The following is a 25077-nucleotide window of genomic DNA, read 5'->3' as shown; positions in this document are numbered from 1 at the left end:
CCATGGTAGGGGGCGAGTATCTTGATGCTGTGCCTCATTGAAGAGAACCATGCGCACAGGGTCTTGGATGATGAGGAAAGTTGGCCAACCCTTGTCAAGGACGGTTGAGGCACAGTGGGGTCAGCAGGAGCCCTGGGGCGATGACAGGAGGTGGCTCACCCCACCACTTGTCTTCCCAGACCTCCCCTTCTGGGCCCTCATCCTCATCTGCTTGGCGGGCCTCCTGGTGCTCATCACAGGCCTGATCTGCTGTCTCCTGGTAAGCCATGACGTGTTGATTGTCTTCTTACCATTGGGTTGTAATCGCTCTTTATATATTATAAGTACACGTCCTTTTCTAGGGATATGTTTTGCAGATGTTTTCTCCCAGTCTGTGCGTGGCTTGCCTTCTCCTTCACAACATGAGTCATTGGGGAAATATAAGTGACAGTCATCATGAGATTCTACCACACTTGAGAATGGCTAAAATTAAAAAGACTGACTATAGCAAGTGTTGTTGAAGATGTCAAGTCACTGAAACTCTCATCGAGTGCTGGTGAAAAATAGCTTGGATGCGTCTTTAATAATTACATACGTCTATCCAGCCATTCCTCTCCTAGGAATCCATCCAAGTGAAATAAACTCATATGTCTATACACAGACTTGTACATACATGTTGATAACAACCTATTTATTCTAGACAAAAACGGAAAACAACCAAAATGTCCATCTACTGGTGAACAGATACACAAAGTGTGGTATATCCCCACGGTGGAATACTATTCAACCATAAAAAAGAATGAATTATTTTTTTTCTTTTTTAATTATTTTATTGAAATTATAAAGGGTGTTAACATTGTGTAATTTCGGGTGTTCATTATTATTTGTGAATTTCTGTATAGACTGCATCATGCTCACCACCAGTAGTCTAACTATTATCCATCACCATGCATATGTGCCCCTTTAACTCTTTCACTCAATGCCCAGCCCCCGTCCCCTCTGGTAACCATTAATCTGTTCTCTTTATCCCTGTGTATGTTTATCTTCTGCGTATGAGTGAAATCATGCATATTTGATTTTGTCTGGCTTATTTCATTTAACATCCTACCCTCAAGGTCCATCCAGGTTGTTGCAAACACGATGATCTTGTCTTTTTTTTCTGGCTGAGTAGTATTCCATTGTATATAATACATACCACGTCTTCTTTAAGCATTCATCTGTAGCAGGGCGCTTGGATTGCTTCCATGTTTTGGCTATTGTGAATAATGCCGCAGTGAACACAGGGGTGCATAAATCTCTTTGAATTGTTGATTTCAATTTCTTTGGATAAATACCCAGTGGTGGGATAACTGGAAGGTATGCTATTTCTATTTTTAATTTTTTGAGAAATCTCCATAGTGTTTTCCCTGGTGGCTGCGCCAGTTTGCATTCCCACCAGCAATGTGTGAGCGTGCCCTTTTCTCCTTATCCTCTCCAACATTTGGTACTTTTTGTTTTGGGAATTTTAGTTATTGTGACAGGTATAAGGTGATCTCTCATTGTAGTTTTGATTTGAATATCCCTAATAATTAGTGATGTTTTACATCTTTTCATGTGTCTGTTGGCCTTCTGTATATCTTCTTTGGAAAAGTATCTGTTCGTATCCTCTGCCCATTTTTAGATTGGATTATCTGTTTTTTTTGTTGTTGGGTTGTATGAGTTGTTTATATATTTTGGAGATTAACCCCTTATCAGATACATGATTTGCAAATATTTTCTCCCAGTTGGTGGGTTGTCTTTCCTTTTTTTTTTTTTTTTTTGGTGAAGAAGATCAGCCCTGAGCTAACATCCATGGTAATCCTCCTCTTTTTTTCTGAGGAAGACTGGCTCTGAGCTAACATCTATTGCCAATCCTCCTCCTTTTTTTTCCCCCCCAACGTACCAGTTGACAGTTGTATGTCATAGTTGCACATCCTTCTAGTTGCTGTATGTGGGACGCGGCCGCAGCATGGTGGGAAAAGTGGTGCGTTTGTGCGCGTCTAGGATCCGAACCTGGGCCGCCAGTAGCAGAGCGCGCACACTTAACCACTAAGGCTCGGGGCCGGCCCTGTCTTTTCGTTTTGTTCATCGTTTCCTTTGCCTTGCAGAAGCCTTTTAGTCTCATGTAGTCCCATTTGTATATTTTTTCTTTTCTTTCCCTTGCGTGAGTAGACATGGTATTGGAAAAGATGCTGCTAAGATCGATGTCAAAGACTGTACTGCGTATATTTTCTTCTAGGAGTTTTATGGTTTCAAGTGTTAGATTCAAGTCTTTTATCCATTTCGAGTTAATTTTTGTGTATGGTGGAAGATAATGATCTACTTTCATTCTTTTGCATGTGGCTGTCCAGTTTTCCCAACAGCATTTATTGAAGAGACTTGCCTTTCTCCATTGTATGATCTTGGCTCCTTCGTCAGAGGTTAACTGACCACAGATGTCTAGTTTTCTTTCTGGGCTTTCAGTTCTGTTCCATTGATCTATGAGTCTGCTTTTGTGCCAGTACCATGCCATTTTGATTACTATAGCTATGTAATATATTTTCAAGTTAGGATTGTGATGCCTCCAGCTTTGTTCTTTCTTCTCAGGATTGCTTTGGCTGTTCGAGGTCTTTTGTTATTCCATATATATTTTAAGATTCTGTGTTCTATTTCTGTGAAGAATGTCATTGGAATTCTGATTGGCATTGCATTGAATCTGTAGATTACTTTAGGTAATATGGACTTTTTAACTGTGTTTATTTTTCCAATCCATGTGCATGGAATATCTTCCCATTACTTCAGGTCATCATTGATTTCTTTCACTAATGTCTTATAGTTTTCATTGTATAGGTCTTTAACCTCTTTGGTTAAATTTATCCCTAGAGACTTTTTTCTTTTTGTTGCAATTGTAAATGGGATTGTATTCTTGAGTTCTCTTTCTGTTAGTTCATTATTAGAGTAGAAATGCAACTGATTGTGGTAAGTTGATTTTGTACGCTGCAACTTTGCTGTAGTAGTTGATTATTTCTAATAGTTTTCTGATGGATTCTTTATGGTTTTTTCTATTTACAATCATGTCATCTGCAAACAGCAAGAGTTTCATTTCTTCCTTTCCAATTGGGATTCCTTTTATTTCTTTTTCCAGCCTAATTGCTCTGGACAAAACCTCCAGTACTATGTTGAATGGGATATGTCCTCTTGGTGGAAAGTCCCCTTTATCATTATATACTGCCCCTCTTTGTCTCTCATAGTCTTTTTTATCTTGAAGTCTGCTTTGTCTGATATAAGTTTGGCAACACCTACTTTCCTTTATTTGCCATTTTCTTGGAGTATTGTCTCCCATCCATTCATTCTGAGCCTGTTTGTTTTTAGAGCTGATATGTGTTTCCTGGCAGCAGCATATCGTTGGGTCTTCTTTTCTAATCCACCCCACCACTCTGTGTCTGTTGATTGGAGAATTCAATCGATTTACATTTAGAGTGATTATTGATACATGAGGGCTTAATCCCACCTAATCTATATTTCCATTGTTCCTCTTCCTTTGTGTTTCTGACTACCATTTCATTTTGGGGGTTTTCTGTGGCAGTTTTCTCTATTTTTATGATCCAAGGCTCTGCTCTGATTTTTTGTTTGCTGGTTACTCTGAGATTTGTATGAAGATCTCATAGATGAGACAGTCCATCTTCTGATAGCCTCTTATCTCCATTAGCCTAAGCAGGTTCCATCCCTTTCCTCTTCTCCTTCTGAGTTATTGTTGTCACAAGTTATTCATTTTTGTGTTGTGCATTTGTGACTAAGTTGAAGTGTTTATAGTTACTTTTGATGCCTTCCTTCCCTTCTTCTTTTAAGTTATAATTAAGTATTTGCTACCCTGTTGTGAAACAGAGCTGTAGCTTTCTGATTCTGTCTATTTATCTCTTTGCTCAAAGCTTTGTAGACATTTGCCTTCTTTTTGTTTCAGGTATGAGGGCGTTCTTGATCATTGCTTGTATGGGAGATCTCGTGGCGATGAACTCCCTCAGCCTTTGTTTATCTGGGAAAACTTTTATTTCTCCATTGTATCATAAGGATCATTTCACTGGATAGAGTATTCTTGGCTGAAAGTTTTTTTCTTTCAGTATTTTTAATATATCATTCCATTCTTTCCTTGCCTGTAAAGTTTCTGCCAAGAAATATGCTGAAAGCCTGATAGGGGTTCCTTTGTAGGTTATTTTCTTCTGTCTTGCTTCCCTTCACATTTTTTCTTTGTCATTGTCTTTTGCCAATTTTACTATTATACGCCTTGGAGAAGGTCTTTAAGCATTGATGTAATTAGGCGTTCTGTTGGCTTCATGTATTTGTAAGTCCGGTTCTTGCCCAGGGTTGGGAAGTTCTCAGCTATTATTTCTCTGAACAAGCTCTCTGCTCCTTTCTCCCTCTTTTCTCCCTCTGGAATACGTATAATTCTTAGGTTGCTTTTATAATTGCGTCATATATTTCTCCAAGAATTCCTTCATTTTCTAAAAATCTGAGTCCTTTCTCCTCGTCCACTGGAAGCATTTCTATATTTCTATCCTCTAAATCACTTATTCTTTCAACCTTGATATCAGCTCTATTTTGTAAGGATTCTAGATTCTTTTTTATCTCATTAATTATGTTCTTTATATCCAGAATTTCTGCTTGTTTTTTTTTAATAGTTTCAGTCTCTTTGATGAAGTATTCTTTTTCCTCATTAATTTTATTCCTGAGTTCATTGAACTGTCTGAACATTCTTGTAACTTGGTGAGTTTCTTTATGACAGTTATTTTGAATTCTCTGTCATTTAGATTGTAAATTTCTGTGACTTCAAAGTTGGTTTCTGGAGATTTGTCATTTCCTTCTGCTCTGAATTGTTACTGTAGTTTCTTATGGTGTTTGATGAACTTATCTTTTGCCTGCGTATTTGTGGTAGTATCAGGTCGCAGACTGGTGAGGGTGGGCCTCTTTACATAGTCTATGGAATTGAATGCTAATCTCTTCCACAAACAGCCGTGTGAACACATCCAGAAATAATGCTTAACTAGCTTTCTGGGCATCCCTTAGCTCTGTCAAGTTGACACCTGAAATTAACCAAAAAGGGTCAAGTTACAGAAGTGAGATGGGGGGATCTTTCACTGGGTCAGGAAGGAAAAGGACTGAGGTGGTTTTGGAAGGATCTGGAATTTTCTGGACTTTCTCGAAGAGCTTTGATAGAGCAGTCTTAGCAGTCATGGGGAAGGAAGCCTATTTCAGAGGGTCAAAGAGTGATTGAGAAACAGAAGGGCAGAGAGGGAGTGGAGGTGCACAGCTGTGCCTTGTGCCTCCTGACAACGGCCTCTGGATTTAACACAGTGATGGCTCCCTCCCGGATCCCACAGCTTTGGTGTGGGGCTGACTCCTCCCTAGGACTAGGGTGTTCTAATTCCTCAGTGTGAGCTACTCTGCATATTCCAAATCCCCAATGTCCTAGGAATGGGGTGTCAGATGGCCCTCTCTGGTCCAGCAGGATCCAGGCACAGGACCCTTTATGGGACAGGAGGAGGAGCCGGGTGTACACGGGCTTCTTACCTGCCAGACCTGGAGTTCTGGGGAGCGGAGCTGAGCGAGGTCACAGTGCAGGAGCTGCTGACAGGGTTTGAGGCCACCTGGGAGGAGAGCAGAGTAGGGGGGGCATGGGGGACGGTCAGGACAAGACCTGCCCCCTCATTTGTATGCTGCATCTCTGTGCCTGGACACAATCTACTCCTCAAGTCTCGTTACCAAGAGCTGATTTCTTCCCTCATCGACTCTTTTCTTCCTTTTTCTTACATTGTTAAATTATTTTAAGTTAAATTTAGCTGGGTTTTCTCTCCCATACATTTAAAATTATTCCTTACTGATTCTTAGGTGGAGACTATGATTTCAGTGAGTTACAATGAAAAATGAAGGAGTTCAGGGGTGATAACTGTGGACCTGAGAAATTTAAATGATGGCATCGGGCATGGTCCATGATCTTCAGGACAGCCATATGATAAGCCACATGATAATCAGAATTTTTAAGACAAGGTACTGTTAGGTTTTATGGTTTGAGTGAGAACAAAGGGAGAGGCCTACAATTGACACACAGTTTACCAACAGCAGAGAACCCTCCCTCACCTCTTCCAGCTCCTGGTGGTTCCTGCTTCCCTGCCTTGTGGCAGCAGATCTCCAATCTCTGCCTACGTCTTTCACATGATCTTCTTCCCTCCATGTCTCTGTGTCCTCATCTCTTCTTATAAGGATGCCAGTCACTGAATTGAGGGCCCACTCGTTTAATCTTCTCAGCAATCCTGGAGGTAGATACTGTTGTTATCCTCATTTTACAGGGAGGCTCAGAGGGGTAAGTTAACTTGTCTAAGACTGTACAGCTAGGCAGAGGCAAAAATCAAACCCTGACCATTTGGCCCCAGCAGCCATACTGTTAGCCATCTTGCTGCACTGCCTTATAAGTGAGCATGGGTGAAAGGCTCTTCAAAAGTTGGGAGGAATTCCTGATCAGATAAAAACATCCTAGCTACATCATGTGAAATATTTCAATTATTTATTTAGATTCTGCATTTTTATCTAACTCTGGGAGCTAGTGAAATGGTCTCCCTTAGTGCTGTAATATTCCAGCTGAATCAGGTGAGCCATGAAAAGCAGAGTGCCCATCTCTAAACTGCTCACATTTCCAATAAAAGGAGCATCCATTTGAGTTGGCTTTTTTGGAGAGAAGAAATACCTTCAAGCTCCACTGAAGAAAACTTCAAGCAAGAAGACAGATGTGTGCCTAGTGTGCAGTGGCTTTGGCTGTGGATTTGAGCCATGTCAGGAGAGGTGGTGGAGCTGTGAGCGGAAGAAGCCCCACGGCAGGAGAGGCACCAGACGAAGACACCCCAGCGTTACACGGTGGGAAGTGTTCCATCCTGAGAGGACAGCCTGCAGCTCCCAGGATCTGAGTAGTATTCATAAGACCAAGGCAGCCACTGTAGAGCCCAGGCTTATCTCCAAGGGGTGAAGTGACCCGTGTTCTGGAGGGGACACCTGGTTAAAATAAACATCCTGGCAAGGGGAAAGGAGTCATAAGACTATCCTGAAGTGCCCATATTTAAAGAGGAAATGACTTAGGTTGGAATTGCCAGGAAGCAGATCCTGAGACAAGGATTTGAGTATAAGTAGTTTATGTAGGAGGTGGTCCCAAAAATCCCAGATAGAGGAGAGAGGAAAGTGACAGGGCCGATAAAGAGTGTGACTGAGTAGGTTACCTCTGTGAGCAGCTGGAGCTCAGTCCCCTTGGAAGACTGTAGAACATGCCTCAGAGTTATTGCACACGGGGGTGGGAAAGGGAGGCGTTTACCGTTCCCCTCCCGTCTGTCACTGACTGAGTGTTGTGCCTGGCTCCACTTCTGGCAGCTGCACAGCAGCGAGGGAAGTGCTCCGGCCAGGAGGCATGGGTGCTTGTAGGAGGACACTGTGGGCATGTACTGGGGTGGTGAGGGCCTCAGGGATATGGGCCTGGCCCTGTCATACTCGCTACAGGAAAGAACAGTAGGGGAAGGGGGTGAAGGAGTTGGGTTCTTACTTAAAGTTGTCTGTATAAGCCTCAGTTTCTTACCCTTGCTAGCCCACAGTGCTTCCTTCACCAACAGTCCCCTTGAATCACTGCTCAGTTATACACAGTGCACAAGAATCTCCCTAATGTGGGGCTCTGAGCGGTTGCCCAGGTTTCTAATACCAAGCCATTGTGCCTTCATGGGGATGGTGACCCCTCAGCTCTGCCATCCTCAAAGATGTGACTTCATTTGACCCAGAGCGACGACAAGTCGAAAGGTAGTCTCTCTGTGTTCAGCTGGACCTCTTTTATCTTAATAGCTTTTAATTCATGTGTGTTTCTATTCAGAAAACAATTAGAAATTAAACTGAATACACAAACAGTTTTTCAAGTCCTGGCCCTAAAACTAGATCTGCAGGCCTGTTTTCAGGAGAGGGTAGTAACTGCTCTTCTCTCCAGGCTCGCTAGACCATGAGCTCCCGTGGGGCAGGGCCCAGGGCCCCTTCCCCTGCTACACCTGGTGAGTGAGAATGGCCCGCTGACTTCAAAGAGGGAGAGGAGACAGCTGTTCTCTTTGAGCCAGGTGTGCATGCCTCCCATTTCACATGGAGTTAGAGGGCAAATGAAGTTTGAACTCTCCACATCCTGCTTCCTTTTAGGGGTGCCTTCCAGGTGGGTAGTGGGGAATGTGGCTCAGATTTACAGCTAACACTTACATTGGTCTTACTGTGTTTCAGGTACTAAGGTCTTTATATATGTGTGTATATAAATATTTATAAATATACACACAAACATAAACATATACACACTCTCATTGCAACAACCTTACAAAGTAAGAACTATTTTTGTACCCATTTTACAGATTAAGAAACAGAGGCCAAAGAAGTTAGGTAACTTGTTCCCAGGTCACACAACTGGTCGGTAGAAGAGCAAATCTCAGCAGACTGGTTCAGAGCCTTAATTAATAAATATATCTACTCACTTTTCAGTTACTGGAAGAAAGATTTCACTTAGGAAAATGATGAGAGGGAGCCTTTCTTTAAGGGATTTAGCTTCTCTCGTAGTCAAGAAAGAAAATAACAATAAAGTCTTACCTTTTGTGGAAATGTTTGGCTACCCAACTATCGTTCCTTTCGCCTTCTCTGTGGTGAAATTATGGGACAAGTGTGTTAGGTGTCAAGGCTCTTACAAGCGAGAAAGCTGTGTTCATACATATAGGTGCACATCTTACAGTGGAGTGATGGGGAAGAGAGGAAAAGTGAACGAGAATGGGAAAAGGAAACATAAGTCGATTTTGCATGAGGCAGATAAATTTTGTGAGTAACAGTTTCTTTTCTCCTTTTGATAGTACAAGGGATTACAGAAGCCTCCACAGGAGAACAAATATTGATTTCTTGTTCTTTAGAAGACTTTCCAAATTTTGTGTACTTATGTTCTATGAAATACTGTATTAGTAGAAAAGGACAGCCTGCTTCATATAGTCTGAAAAAAAATGTTAGTGCCTAGAACTTTTTTTGGAAAGGAATCTAGCAATAACCATCACAGTTAATAGCCATATATACTTTATCCCAGCAATCCAACTTTTGGTAATCTATGCTCTAGGAATAGAAGCTCTAGTTAATTTAATAATGTTAATATAGTGAAAAAAAAATTAAATATATGAGGAAGGAATGGACAGGTGGTTAATCCATTTTAGGAAAAAGGAGCCTGCCTGTGGATGAGATTGCTTTTTTAATTGTGGTAGAGTATGAGTTGCTTTTATCTTTACTCAGGTCTCTCAGAATTAGAAAATGGAGTTGGTGTTCTGTCTCTCTGTGGTAATTCTTTAGTGAACAGGGAACTCTAAGAGACATAGTTATATCCTGAGTCACCCTATTTGGGAATTTCCGAGCAGATACAGGGCATATTAAACTGTATTATAAAAGAATGAGCAGTTACCTTGATATTCTCAGACACTTGTTAAGCTTCTGTTCTTTACTTGAAACCAAGACTTAACTTGTATTGTTTTGATGAAGGCAGTTGCTTTGGCCTAGAGGTATTGGGGAAAATGTTGAACAAAAAATGTTCCATCATTTTTTGAAAATCACCTACTGGTACAATTTAGGAATGCTGAATTTCTCCTGAAGCTTCTGTCTGCTTTTCTACTCTTCCCATTTACCCTACAGGGACTTGGTTTTATTTATCAGGTACAAGTTCCATTTAGAGTCTATTTTAGTAGATCTGGTTTTGTACTGGTTGTATTTAGTAAGAAATTAGACATAGACTTCAGATTCATTATTAGGGATTTTTATTTATTTTTTCCAAAAAGCTATGGTTCAGTAACACAATTTGAGTTTAAATGATTCAGTTTTGAGAATTGTAGCATAAGAAATGGGCACTGGAGTGCTTGTGTCTGGGTTTGAATCCTGTGACAGAGAGCAAATTGTTCAACCTTGCTAAATCTTGTAAGAGTGGGGATAATAATAATGGTTGTTTTGAAGATTAAAAAAGGTAATAGATATCTGCTTGACATCTGGTAAGTGCTTGACAAATGTTCACTGATCTTGTCACCACCACTCTTACCACTGTCACCATCATCACCATCTTTGTTCTCCACTAGGTTAGCCATACTTTGGTCCTGGCTTCTTGCCGCTGATCTAGGATAGTGGAGAGGCCAGCTCTGGGGATAGAGAGGCTAGCTATGAATTAAAGAAATGGGAGGTAAAGCCCCATGGTGGTAACAACTCGTAATATATTGATTTTATAGTGATTTATCCTACAAAATAACTTAGAATACATCCTTTGAAGCCTCAATTTAATGGCTCCATTTTAAAATTTAGATAGTTCCAATGACTATTGGATTTAATGGCCAGAGACATCTCTTTGTGGCCTCAGTTGAGAAAATTTGGTTGTGTCTATAATCTATCACAGTGGCAAAAAGGAAAGAACAGTTACAAATCACATTGGTGTGGTGTCTTAGTTGGCTCAGGCTGCCATAACAAAATACTACAAACTGGGTGGCTTAAACAACAGAAATGTATTTTCTCCCTCTTCTGGAGGCTGGAAGTCCAAGAGCATGGTGCCAGCAGGGTTGGTTTCTGGTGAGGCCTCTCTCCTTGTGTTGCATGTGGCCACCCTCCTCTGTGTCCTCATATGGCCTCTCCTCTGTGCCTGTGCGTGGAGAGAGAGCGATCTCTGCTGTCTCTTCCTCTTCTAAGGACACCAGTCCTATCAGATTAGGGCTCCACCCTTATGACCTCATTTAACCTTAATGACCTCCCTAAAGGCCCTGTCACATTGGGGATTGGAGCTTCACCATAAGAATTTGGGGCCAGCACAATTCAGTTTATAACACATGGTAAAGTAAAATAATTCCTTCAGGATTGTTATATGTGTTTTTATTAAGGGATATTTTTGAAATCTTCTTAATGTAATTTAAGGACTTGTTTATGTGGAAACTAAAAAGTGATAATTATACTGTGTGAAAAGCTGAAAATTTAGTCTGACAGCTCTGTTTCCATTCTACATTCACCTTGATGCTTCCCAATTCCCTTGTCTGGGGAAAAAATATATTAAGAAAAAATTAAAATTTCCTCAGCATATTGTAAAACGAAGTATAACAAATATTTTTTCAAAGTACAGTAGTGGTCAAGATCCTCTTGCTTTGAAAATTCCGGTTAGTAATTATTAACCGAGACATCATTACAATAATTCTAAACTTGCTGATATCTCCTTATATATGTCCCCTCTTTTCCTCCAGCAAAGAGGAATGCCTGATTGAAGAAGTTACCTTCTGTTCCTTAATAAGTATTTTCAGTTGTCTTTGTTTGCTTTGCTATCACTTTCCCCAACTCTCAATATTTTTTAAGAAATTGCAGATGGGTAACTGTGACAGGAAAAGGAAGAACTGAACTAAAATCTTTGATTATAGATTTACCTCAAGCACTCAACTACAGAAAGTAATAGGAAGGCGTAAAAAAGTTGATCATTATGTCAGATCCTTAAATTCTGATACACGGTCCTTCTTTCGGCAATAACATCTGTCTCTCAAAAACTTGTCAATTCCTACTATTATTCTAGTGTCAACAATAATGTGAAACGCGACGTTCTCTCTTCAGCTTCCCTGGTTCAGAAACTGCTTTGAGAAGACACATAATTATGTTCAGAATTTTAAGATTCAAGACCACCCTATTTCCTGTTGCTAAGCACACAAACTGACCGACTATTTTAAAAAAGAAAAGAGACGCCTGTCTTTGTGCCTGTTCTCGGCAAGTGGGAAATCTGCCAACCTGCAAAAGCCCAGCTTGTATTTTGCTAGAGCCAATACTTTACTTTGCAAATGTTGAGCCCGTTCAAATGTAGCATTACCTTATGGTGAGCAGGAGTTAATTTTTGCAGATTTCTTGTACATTTTTTGTTATAAAAGTTTAAAGTATTGCTGGTGGGAATGTAAAATGGTACAGCCACTTTGGAAAACAGTTTGGCAGTTTCTCAGAATGTTCAACATAGTTACCATATGACCCAGCAACTCCACACCTAGGTATATACTCAAGAGAGGTAAAAACATATGCACACAAAATCTTATGTGCAAATTTCAAAGCAGCAGTATTCATAACAGCCAAAAAGTGGAAACAACTCAAATGTCCATCATCTGATAAATGGATGAACAAAATGTGGTATATCCATGCAATGGAATATTATTTGGCCGTTAAACGGAAGTACTTATAACTGCTACAGCATGGATAAACCTTGAAAACGTTATGCTGAGTGAAAAAAGCCAGTCAGGGGCTGGCCCAGTGGTGTAGCGCTTAAGTACACGCGCTCTGCTTTGGCGGCGCCGGGTTCGCAGGTTTGGATCCCAGGCACAGACCTATGCACTGCTCATCAAGCCATGCTATGGTGGCATCCCATATAGAAAACAGAGGAAGATGGGGACAGATGTTAACTCAGGGCTAATCTTCCTCAGCAAAAAGAGGAAGATTGGCAACAGATGTTAGCTCAGGGCCGATCTTCCTCACCAAAAAAAAGAAAAAGAAAAAAGCCACTCAAAAAAGACCACCTATTACACCTATTGTATAATTTTATTGATAAGAAATGTCCAGAAGAGGCAAATCTTTAGAGACAGAAGATAAGTGGTTGCTAGGGCTGGAGGTTGGGGAGGATGGGGAGTGATTGCTAAAGGGTATGGAGTTTCTTTCTGGAATGATGAAAATGTTCTAAAATTGATTGTGGTGATAGTGGCACAGCTTTGTGAATAAACTAAAAAACTGCTAAACTATATAGTTTAAAAAGATGAATTGTATGATCTGTGAATTATGTCTCAATAAAACTGTTTTTAACAGTTTAAATTAAGTTAAATTTGTTAAATTGGAAAAAAAAAAGCCAAGAAGACAATGTTCATTTTCCTGGCATAATCCTGTACAAACAGATTTTGGGTAATTTCTTTTTCCTGTGTTTAGATTGATCTTTACATAGGTATAAGCATACTGAATATATAATTTTTTTTTCATTTACCATATTTAAGCATTTCCCTTGATGTGACATAGTCTTCATTTGCCTCATTTTTATGACTTCCTAGTCTTGCCTGTTTTGTTGTCATATAGGTCGCTTCCAACTTTTCATGATTATAAATAATGCTGCAAATGAACTTGTTTGTCCACGTAGCTTTTTTTTTCTGTTAGGTTTATTTCCTTACAATGTTTCCATGTAGAATTATAGAATCAAAGGCAACAAGGATATTTAGGACCCTTAATGTCTGACTCTTTTCCAAGAGGATTCTGCCTGTTTATTCTGCTACCAAGAATGCAAGAGCTTCTGTTTTACCTATCATTCATCAATACTGGGGGTTATAATTTTTTAAGTGAACTTTTCATTCCAGAATAATTTTAGGTTTGCAGAAAAGCTGCAAAGATAATATCAAGATTTCCCTTGAATCCCTTACTCAGTGTCCGCCATTGTTAACCTCTTACATTATAGTGCCACACTTGTCAAATCTAAGAAACCAACATAGGTACATCACTATTGACTAAACTCCAGACTTTATTCAGATTTCACCAGTTTTTCTATTAATGCCTCTTTGCTGTTCCAGGACCCAGTCCAGGATTGAGTGTTATAATTTTAATTTTAAAAAATTTAATGTAATGGGTATAAAATGATATTACATTATTGTCAGTCTTGTTTTTTGTTTTTTTAAGCCAAGTTTTTAAGGGAATATTTCTAACTATTTTGTTTGATAGGAGAAAGATTGGAAGTTAATTTCCCTCCCAATAAACTTAGTTTATCAGGGCTGGCCCGGTGGCACAAGCGGTTAAGTGCGCGCGCTCCGCTGCAGTGGCCCGGGGTTCGCTGGTTCGGACCCCGGGCGCGCACCGACGCACAGCTTCTCAAGCCGTGCTGTGGCAGCGTCCCATATAAAGTGGAGGAGGATGGGCATGGACGTTAGCCCAGGGCCAGTCTTCCTCAGCAAAAAGAGGAGGATTGGCAGACGTTAACTCAGGGCCCATCTTCCTCACAAAAGAAAAAAAAAAACTTACTTTATGAAAGTATTATTCCTGTCACTTAAAAACTAGAAACACACTTCTGTGGTCTTCCTGCCGAAAATGCATTACCGGAATGTAACGATGAGGAAACATCAGTCAAACACATATTGAGAGACAGTCTACAAAGTAGCCAGCCTATATTCTTAAAAAGATGTCAAGGTCAAGAATGACAAAGACAGACTGAGGAGCTGTTCCAGATTAAAAGAAATTTAAGAGACATGACCCTAGATTGGATCCTGAACCTGGAAAAAAGTTGGCTACAAAGGAGATTATTGGGCCAATTGACAAAATCTGAATGTGGACTGTGGAATGAAAAATAAGATTGTATCAATGTAAAATTTCCTGATTTTAATCATTGAACTCTGCTCATGAAAGAGAATGTCCCTGTGGACATTTGGAAATACATACTGAACTGTTTAGGGGGAGAGAAGGAAGATGTCTGTAACTTACCTTCAAATGGTTCAGGAAAAAATAGTATGCATATATATAAACATACTCACATGCATGTATGTAGAGGGAGAGAGAATGATAAAACAAATGGGGCAAAACATAAACAATTGTTAAATCCAGCTAAAGAGTATTAGGGAAGTTTCTTGTATGATTCTTGCAACTTTTCTGTAAGTTTGAAGTTATATCAAAATAAAAAGTTACCCCTCTCCCCCTCCAAAAAAGTAGAACTTTTTTCCCTATTGAGTCTCCTAAATAATTTTCTATTTATTCCTATTGGGTCTCAGCAGATCCTCAAATACAAGTTGCCTCTTTTGATCCTTATGGGGGAATAATGCACCAGACTGATTTTTATGCATAATTAAGGGTAATCTTTTTATAACTCCTGATTTATTACATGCCACTAAAATATAATGTTCTCATTAATTAGTGTATTACTAGAGTTTGTTGAGGACCCAGAGTTCCATATTCTAAAAAGTCTGGAATTCTTGGCAAAATGGCACTTAATAACTACTTGGTATCACAGAGAATTGTAACTTCTCCTGTTTTTAGGAAGTACCCACTGTTAACCGTGCTTTTTTGAATTGGTCATTGTTTTCAGTTCCTGTGGTTACGGAAGCGTTTACTGTAAGTTAAATCATGGTTTTGTGCTACTTTTGTTGATCGCACCGGTTACCGTTTAGACTGTTGTTGTTTCTCTCCAGTTCTTGGCTCTCTGCATTCTTTGTCCAGTGGAAATGGGCCTGGAGTCTTCTGCCTCTCTTAGTGGGTCAGAGGAGTTTGAGAACTACTGGTTGCAAGGAGTAACTCAAGGCACTTCCTTTGGCCCTCCCAGGTGGCTTTCTCATCTCTGAGACAGGCCTACACCTTTGCTTTATGTCTTGGCCTTTAACAGACCAACAAAGACGGAGGGACTGCTGTGTACTCCCTGAGCTGGGTTAGTAATTTCTCTGGTATTGGTTCATCAACACTCCCTAAATGGGTCTTGAAAGTGAAATATCCAAGGCCTTCCAAACTCACAAGTCTGGTCACTGATTTGCCTCAGGTCTTCACTAAATGACCGCTATTGTGTACCTACTCTGAGTCCTCACATGCAGCTAGCTGAAGCTCAAGCACAGTAGCACATCACTTGGAGCCATCTTTATAAATAACTTATTTTGAGAATAGGAAAAATGAAAGTAGTTGTTACATTAGGGTACTGGTAATAGGTGATTTTTGCCTGTTTTAAAATTTGTCTTTGTTATTATATCAGCTTTTCAATTACAAAAGGAATAGAAGACACATTGTATCACAAATACTGTTCATATTGATAAATCAGAATGTTGATTAATATAATTTTGCTAATTAAACCATATGGTATAATGGAAAACGCTTAGTAATGACGTAATGGCCTCTTTGGATGGTGAAATTGCAATATCCTATAAGGCAATCTTGACCCAACAATTTTATTTCTAGGAAGCTGTCCCACTAATATTCTCACGTTTGCAGATAGACATACACTCAAGGATATTGTTGCAGCATGGTTTGCAGTGGTAGATGGTGGGAAACAAACCAAGGTCCATCAAAATGAGACTGGTTAAATAAATTATGGTGCATCTATAGAACAGGATAATATGCAGCTGTTAAAATTGCAATATAGTCTCTTTGCCAGTCCAACAAGTAAGAAACTTAGAAGTCACCACTCCATCCTAACAAGTAAAAACACAAACAAACCAAAAAATCAGCAACTCTTCTTCAGTCTGTCAGAGAAGTGAGATCATAGGGCAGTCCACTACTCCTAAAATTGGAGGGACTGCCAGGTGCATAGAGAAATCACAACTTACCAGAACAGAGCTGAAACCTCTACAATAACCAGTGCTGAGGGAGAGAAACCTCAACTGTAACTGACAAATTGCTGGAGGCTCAGTGTAAATAGGTTCAAGAGATTAAAAACTCCAGGGGGACTAGTCATAGGGAGACTCCCCTCTTTTGTGAGTTTACAGGTCCTCACAGTGAACATCGGAGAAAAATTCCCTCATAATTCAGGTAGAGGAATGGGGAAAAGGAACCATTTTTGAAATGCACTAGAGCATTCTGTTCTTAGCAGTATCTGCCCTCAGGAGAAGCTATTTAACCAGAACCTAACTGATCTAGGGGAAGGGAAATACCCAACTCCAGAAGGCCCTAGGCTTCTATGTGGAGAAAAGGAAATAACCAATTCCAGCCCCTTCTAGCCTTGAACCTAAAATTGCTCTAAAAAGATGATGTCTTAAAAATCAATTGACTTAGATGCATGGATTTATTTCTGGACTCTCAGTTCTGTTTCATTCATCTGTATGTCTGTCCTTATACCAGTACAGACTAGAATTACTCTAGTTTTGTAGTAAGTTTTGAAATTGGGAAGTGTGAGTCCTCCAACTTTGCACTTCTTTGGAAGATTTTTTTGGCTATTCTAGGTCCCTTGTATTTCCACATGAATTTTAGTATCAGCTTGTCAATTTCTGCAAAAATGCCAGCTGGGATTTTGATAGAGATTGCTTTGAATCTGTAGATCAGTTTAGGAGTATTGTTGTCTTATCAATATTAAGTCTTACATTGCTTGTACACAGAATGTGTTTCTATTTGTTTAGGTCTTCTTTAATTTTTTTCTTCAATGTTTTATAGTTTTCAGTGTATTTGTCTTGCACTTCTTTGTTAAATTTATTCTGTTGTATTTTATTCTTTTTGATGCTATTGTAAATGAAATTGTTTTCTGATGTCAATTTCAGATTGTTTATTGCTAATGTATAGAAGTACATTATTTCTATTTATATATTGATCTTGTATCCTACAACCTTGCAGAACTTGTTTATTAGCTCTGTTTGTTCCTTGTGGAGTCCTTTATATAAGATCACGTTATCTTCAAATAGAGATAGATTTACAGTGATGCGTCACGTAACGTTGGGGATATGTTTTGAGGAATGCATTGTTAGGCAATTTCAGTGTTGTGCGAACATCATAGAGTGTACTTACACAAATCTAGGTGGTATAGCCTACTACACACCTAGGCTATATGGTACTAGTCTTTTGGAACTACCGTCATATGTGCAGTCCGTCATTGACTGAAACATCATTATTCAGCACGTGACTACTTTTTCTTTTGCAGTTTAGATGCCTTTCGTTTCTTTTTCTTGTCATACTTCCTGGCTAGAATCTGCAGTACAGTGTTAAATAGAAGTGATGAGAGCAGACATTCTTGTGTTAATCTGAATCATAGGGAGAGAGCTTTCAATCTTTCACCGTTGACTATGATGTTAGCTGTGGGTTTTTCTTAGATGCATTTTATCAAGTTGAGGGAGTTCCCTTCTATTCCTAGTTTGTTGAGTGTTTTTTGCTTATCATGAACATGTTGGATTTTGTCAAATGCTTTTTCTGTGTCTATGGAGATAATTATTCAGAGGGATTGTCTTTTATTCTATTAATATGGTATATTACATTACTTGATTGTCATATGTTGAACCGACTTTGCATTGCTAGGATAAATCCTCCTTGATCATGGTGTATAATCCCTTTTATATGTTGCTGAATTTGGTTTGCTAGTATTTTATTGAAAATTTTTACATCTATATTCATAAGAAATATTGGTCTGTAATTTTCTTGTGACATCTTTGTCTAGTTTCAGTGTTAGGGACTGGCCTCATAGAATGAGTTGAGAAGTATTTCTTCCTCACCTGTTTTTGGAAGAGTTGATGAAGGATTAGTGTTAATTATTCTTTAAATGTCTGGTAGAATTCACCAGTGAAGCCTTTGGTCCTGGACTTTTCTTTAGGGGAAGTTTTTTGATTACTAATTCAATTGCTTAACTTGTTATAAGCCTATTTAGATTTTCTCTTTCTTCTTGAGTAGATTTTGTTAGTGTGTGTCCATCTAAGAGTTTGTCCAGTTCATCTAGGTTATCTAATTTGTTGGCATACAATTATTTTTAGTATGCCTTTATAATCTTTTTTATATCTGTAAGGTAGGTAACATAGTACCCATTTTCATTTCTGATTTACTTAGTAATTTAAATCTTCTCTCTATTTATTTATTTATTTATTTATTTATTTATTTGGTCAGTCTAGCTAAAGGTATCTCAATTTGTTGATCTTTTCAAAGAATCAACTTTTGGTTTTGTTGATTTTCTGTACTGCTTTTCTCTTCTCTAATTCATTTATTTCTGCCCTAATCTTTATAATTTTCTTCCTTCTGCTTGCTTTGGATTTAATTTGCTCTTCTTTTTCTAATTTCTTAACATGGAAGTTTAGGTTACTGATTTGAGTTCTTTCTTCTTTTTTGATATAGACACATACAGCTATGAATTTCCCTAGTCTAAGCACTGCTTCTGATAGGTTTTGGTATGTTGTGTTTTCCTTTTCATTCATCTCAAACTATCTTCTAATTTCCCTTGTGATTTTTTCTTTGACCCATTAATTATTTGAGTGTGTTTTTAAATTCCCACATATTTTTGAATTTGCCAAATTTCCTTCCTTTATTGATTTCTAATTTCATTCTATTGTCAGCAGAGTTCATACTTTCAATCCCTTTAAATTTATTGAGACTTCATTTATGGCCTAACATATAGAATGTTCCATGTGCAGTTGAGAAGAATATGTATTCTGCTGTTGGGTGGGTTGAGTCTTCTGTATATGTCTATTGGGTCTCATTGGTTTATAGTTGTTCAAGACCTCTGTTTCCTTATTGATCTTCTATCCAGTTGTTCTATCCATTATTGAATGTGGGGTATTGAAGTCTCCAACTACTATTGTTGAATTGTCTATTTCTCCTTTTAATTCTCTCAGTTTTCGCTGCAGGTATTTTAGGGCTTTGTTGTTAAGATATGTGTAGATATATAGATATAGGTATAGATATCTGTTTCTCATTGTTATAAATTTGTCATAAACTGATCCTTTTATCATTATAAAATGTCCTTTGTCTCAAGTAACAATTTTGTGTCTTAAAGTCTATTTTGTCTGATATTAATATAGCCGCTCTAGCTTTCTTTTGGTTACTGTTTGCATAGTGTATTTTTTCCATGAGGCTTTGTTCATATACCCTTTTCTGTCTCTTTGCTTGGAACCTCTTTGTGTCTTTGAATCTAAAATGAGTCTCTTTAGACAGCATATAGTTGGATCATGTTTTTTATCCATTCTACCAGTCTCTTACCTTAATGGTAGTATTTATTCCATTTAAACTTAATGTCATTATCGAAAAAGTAGGATTTGCATTTGCCATTTTGCTCTTTGTTTTCTATATATCTTTTTTTGTTCCTTTAATCCTCCATGCTGCCTTCTTTTGCACTAAATATATATTTTCTAGTATACCATTTTAAATCTCTGTCATTTATTTTGCTGTGGGTACCCTACTGTCATAATTAATATCTTAGCTTATAATAATCTAGTTTGGATTAATACCAATTTAATTTAAATAGCATACAAAAACTTTGCTCCTATATAGCTCCATTCTTTTCCCACTCCCTTGTGATGTTATTGTAATACAAACTATATCTTTATATCTTATATGCTACTCATCAACATAGATTTATAATTACTGCTTGATGCACTTGTCTTTTAAATTATATAGGAGAAGAAGAAGTTACAAACAAACAAAAAATATATTTATGCTTTGTTTTATATTTCCCAATGTAGTTACCCTTACTAGTGCTATTTATTTCTTACTATGAATGTGAGTTACTGTGTAGTGTCCTTTCATTTCAGCCTGAGGGATTCCCTGTAGTATTTCTTGTAAGGCGGGTATGGTAATGACAAATTTTCTCTGTTTTTGTTTAGCAAGGGATACCTCAATTTCTCCTTCATTTTTGAAGGAAAGTTTTGGTAGATATAGAATTCTTGACTGACAGTCTTTTTCTTTCAGCACTTTGAGTATGTTATCCTACTGCCTGCTGGCTTCCATGGTTTCTGATGAGACATCAACTGCTAATCTTATTGAGGATCCCTTATATATGAGGAGTCACTCCTCTGTTTTCACTTTCAAGATTCTCTCTTTTTCTTTGGCTTTCAATAGTTTGATTATGATGTATCTAGGTAAGGATCTCTGAGTTTATCATACTTGGACTTTGTTGAGTTTCTTTAAAGTGTAGATTAATGTTTTTCGTCAAATTTGGGAAGTTTTTGCCATTATTTCTTCAGAATTTCTTTCTGCACCTTTTTCTTTCTCTTCTCCTTCTGGGACTTTCATTGTGCCTATGCTGGTATGCTTGATGGTGTCCCACAGATCTCTCTCTGTTCATTTTCCTTCATTCTTTTTTCTTTCTTTTCCTCAGTCTGATAATCTCAATTGAGTTATATTCAAGTTTGTTGATACTTTCTTCTGCCTATTTATATCTGCTGCTGAACCCTTCTAGTGAATTTTTTATTCTGGTGATTGTACTTTTCAACTGCAGAATTTCTATTTGGTTCTTTTTTTTTTTTTTTTAATAATTTCTATCTCTTTATTGATAATCTCTTTTTGGACATTGTTCTCATACTTTCCTTTATTTTTTTAGACATGATTTCCCTTAGTTCTTTGAACGTATTTAAAATAGCTAATTTAAAGCCTTTTTCTAGTAAGTCCAACATCTGGGCTTCCTCAGGGATAGTTTCTTTTGACTGCTTTTTTTTTTTTTCCTGTGTATGGGCTTTATTGTCTTGTTTTTTTTCATGTCTCATAATTTTTTGTTACAATTTGGACATTTGAAAATAATAAAATATGACAACTCTGAACATCTGATTCTCTTCCTCTCAGAGTTTGTTGTTGCTGTTTGTTTACTGACTTTCTGGACTAATTATGTAAAGTATTTTTTTGTCATGTGTGGTCACTGAAGGTTCTATTCACTTATTAGTGATCAGCTAATGATTAGACAGAGTTTTTTGAAATGCCTAAAACCAGTAAGTTTCACAGTCTTTGCCAAGGGGCTTTGAGTGTGTCTTCGGGCACACCTTCAGCCCTCATCCAGGCAGTTTACAATTCCACCTTGACCTTTGCTAAGTGCTTGCACAGAGCCTCAGGGTGAGCCTGAGGTGAGAGCTTAGGCCCTTCTCAGGACTTTTCCTGAGCATGCCCAAGGCCTGAGCGTGCAGGTGGCCATCTGGATTTCCAGGAGTGTGTTGGAGCTTTTCAAAGCCCCCTATGGACATCTTGTTAACCAGCTTTTCCTTTTAAGGTTTTTGGTTAGCCTGTTGTTTGCCCAACTGTTATCTACTGCCCAACTTTTATATACAGCCTTGATGTTAAACAATTGTCTCTGATTTTTTTTTTTTTTTTTGTGAGGGAGATCAGCCCTGAGCTAACATCTGATGCCAATCCTCCTCTTTTTTCTGAGGAAGACTGGCCCTGAGCTAACATCCGTGCTCATCTTCCTCCACTTTATATGGGACGCCGCCACAGCATGGCTCGACAAACAGTGCGTCAGTGCATGCTGGGGATCCGAACCGGCGAACCCTGGGCTGCCACAGCAGAGTGCGTGCACTTAACTGCCTGCGCCACTGGGCCGGCCCCTGTCTCTGATTATTTTTGACAAATACCCCCAAGGAGAAGGCTTTTTGCACTGTGTGAGCTCCAAGTCAAGTCAAATAAAGACAGTCTTGTGAGTGTAGCCTTCCAGGAAACCACCAGATAAGTCACGTAATGACAGTTCTCTGAGCATGGGGCGTTGAAGGAATTCCATCTCTTTTCCACTCCTTCCAGTAGCTGTTAGACTGCTGGGTTACAGGCTGTGGATTTTCAAAGTTACCGCAGACCTGAAGAGTGGGAAATGAGAATAGGACAAGTTAAAGCACCATAAAGTGTACTGTTCCTACCAAGATTCAGTTGTTTTTCTTGAGTAAATGCTCCCCTGATTGCTGCAAGCCTGTGGTTAATCTCCGGAATTCTAAGTTATTTTCCAGTGTCGAAGATGTTTTCCGGTGTCACTGTTTCTTTTATGAAACATAGAATTTTGAGAGGTTCTTATTCTACCATTTTCTCTGACATCTCTGTTCATTTGTTTTTAACATCAAAGTTGTTTCTTTTATTTTTTGGAATAGAAGAGATGGTATATTTGAAGAGAAGCAACACCTGATTCTGTTTCAGCTGTGTTTATGGCATTTTCTGTCTGAACATTTGGGCCTCAGTTTTTCCATATGCAGAAAAGGGGTGCAAATACGTCTCCCCATCTATTCTGTAGGGCTCTGTGAACTAAATGCTACTGTATATGTGGAGATGCTTTGGTCTCTTTGGAAGAAAAGCACTTAAATTCCTCAAGGCTTCAGGGTTGTTACTTCCAGTTCTGCTTCCCACTGCGTGTCCTTGATCAAGCCACTGAACCAATTGCTTCTGTTTCTTTTTCCACCTCTCCCCTCCCCTCTCTCTTTTCAAGGAAGAGACAATGTTCATTCTCCTGATAGACATGCCAGTAAATTTAAATTGCTTTAAATGTATTTAAAATTATTTGAAGATGTTCAGGAAAAACTGTTGTTGTTATTTGAGGTTGACTAGAAATTATGGCTGTTTGCACATATGCAGAATATTATAATGCAATCTTGAATGTGATTATTGGAGGGTTTTTTATATTACACATAATACCAGAAATAGAGTTTTGAAACCTCTGGTAGTCCTTTGTATGCATCTCTCTCTCTCCCTCTCCCTTTTTTTTTTTGCCATCAGGTACCTTCCTAGCTCCATCAAATCTGAGCATCTCTGAGGAAAGTGGCTAGAACTCACAGCTTTTTTTTTTGGCTTGTGCTAAAATATACATAACATAAAATTTACCATTTTAACCACATTTAAGTGTACAATTCAGTCGCGTTAAGTACATTCACATAGTTGTGCAATGTATGCATTTCTTTTTGAAAAATATAGATTCCATAGTTCCTTGACAATATTTGCTTTGTGAACCAACACTGTTTTTAAAATTAAAGAGTATGGACTATACCAGTTTTTTGCTCATTCATTTTGTAGGAAGCCATGAGTTTTATAAACATGGTAGCTGTTGATTTCAATGGTCATGCTTCCTTTACCTCATTTCATTTCTGAAAACAACCTAAACAACCTAATTGTTCATACACAATACATTTAACTCACGTCTCTTTTGGTGCTGCAGGTTGCAATGCAGGCAGGGATTAACTTGGGGACAGCTGTGTCAAGAGGATTGTATCAACCAGCAACAATCTTTATGGGCCGCCAAATGTCAGCCATCCCAAGCGCTGGAGATGTTAGTACAGAGCAGAAATCTCCCCAACCCACGAAGAACTTCAGAACAATTCCTGACCCACGTTCACAGCGACAGACAGCCAGAGCAGTGATGTGACAGACAGCTATGTAGTCTGCACTAATAGTGGCACACAGTGCTTAAATAAGTCTGACAAAATAGATGGAAGGACATCTCTTCAGATTGGTGAGAAAACGCCAGTGACAGCCAGCCCATTGTCTGAGGAGGAACAGACTCATTGCTTGGAGATAGGAAGCAACTCACGTCACGGCAAGAGTAATTTATCTGAAAGCAGAAAGTCTGCTGAACTCCATTCCCTGTTACGGGGAAGATTACGTCCAGGGAGCAGAACCACTGATTTAAAGTGTGACAGTTCCAGCAGATCAGGGGCATCAGAGGGAGAAATACTGACACGGGAACATATTGAAGTCAAGGAAGACAGTGCCAGACTACCAGTCGCTCCGATATCAGTCTCAGAATACTGTGCATCTGAAAGTAAGTGTTCTCAAGAGAAGCATTCTGCTCAGGAAGGTTTCTCAGGTGGGGTGAGAGGCTGAGGTTGTTTGCTGATTTTTGTTGGTATTTAGTTTTTCTGGGTGGTAGTGGTCTTATGTAACAACAAAATGTACTCTCTAATTTTATCTTTTGTCAAAAAACAAAGTACAGTGGTGACTTTGCCAACAAATTCCATTCTAATGAATTCTTAAATATGTATGTGGAAATATTCTTACAAGCGAATTCTCTGATTTTTAAACTCATTGTTATATTTTTAATATATTTAATAAAATATTTTTAATGAGTTTTTAAATACTGTAATTAATCATGGATTGTTTCTACATGTTTTAACTGATGAATAATCCCACTCCGTGAGGTGGAACGTCTTACCTCGCTTCTCCCTGCACTTAGTGATCAGTAGTCTCTTCATATCCCCTCTTCCAGATCATCCTCCTCACGGGGACCCCGAGGCACAGAAGCCCTTCAGGAAAATGCAGCAACAGCAGGAAGAGGAAAGTCTGAGCAGCAGCAGTGACCTCACAGTTGCCGTAAGTGAAGATGGTCTGATTTTAGAGAGTCCAGAACCACAGCCAGATCCGAGTGACAAGATGGAGGGAGAAGATGGAATAGAGGCCTTAAAATTAATCCACTCTGAGCAAGAAAGAGGTGCCCTATCCACCGAAAAACATAATTGTATTTTGCAAACTCTAAGCTCTCCTGATTCAAAAAAAGAATCCTCCACTAACTCACCAACAAGAGAGTAAGCCATTGAATTTTTTTTTACTATTCTGTTTTTAATTATAGACATTTTTAGAGATCATTCCACTGGGAATGTATTGTCGAACACTCAGTCATGAATGTATAAGTTCCTTACTCATAAATAATCTCTTAGCAAAGGTCTAATTTGCTTTCTT

The 25077-nt window shown here is 38.7% G+C and overlaps 1 long non-coding RNA gene and 1 pseudogene across 1 annotated transcript; one reads left to right on the top strand and one right to left on the bottom strand.

Annotated features, from left to right (window-relative positions):
- Positions 1–24717, top strand: LOC131403145 (centrosomal protein kizuna-like; annotated as a pseudogene).
- Positions 6152–15567, bottom strand: LOC131403150 (uncharacterized). Its single transcript, XR_009219236.1, has 3 exons — positions 15508–15567; positions 8617–8664; positions 6152–6281 (listed from the first exon to the last, which is right to left on the bottom strand). It is a non-coding gene; the product is annotated as an uncharacterized LOC131403150 (long non-coding RNA).
- Positions 24718–25077: the final 360 nt, after the last annotated feature.

The sequence above is a fragment of the Diceros bicornis genome, unplaced genomic scaffold, assembly GCF_020826845.1.
Source record: "Diceros bicornis minor isolate mBicDic1 unplaced genomic scaffold, mDicBic1.mat.cur scaffold_55_ctg1, whole genome shotgun sequence".
Taxonomy (NCBI): Eukaryota; Metazoa; Chordata; class Mammalia; order Perissodactyla; family Rhinocerotidae; genus Diceros; species Diceros bicornis.
This window is presented reverse-complemented; position numbering and strand designations above follow the sequence as displayed.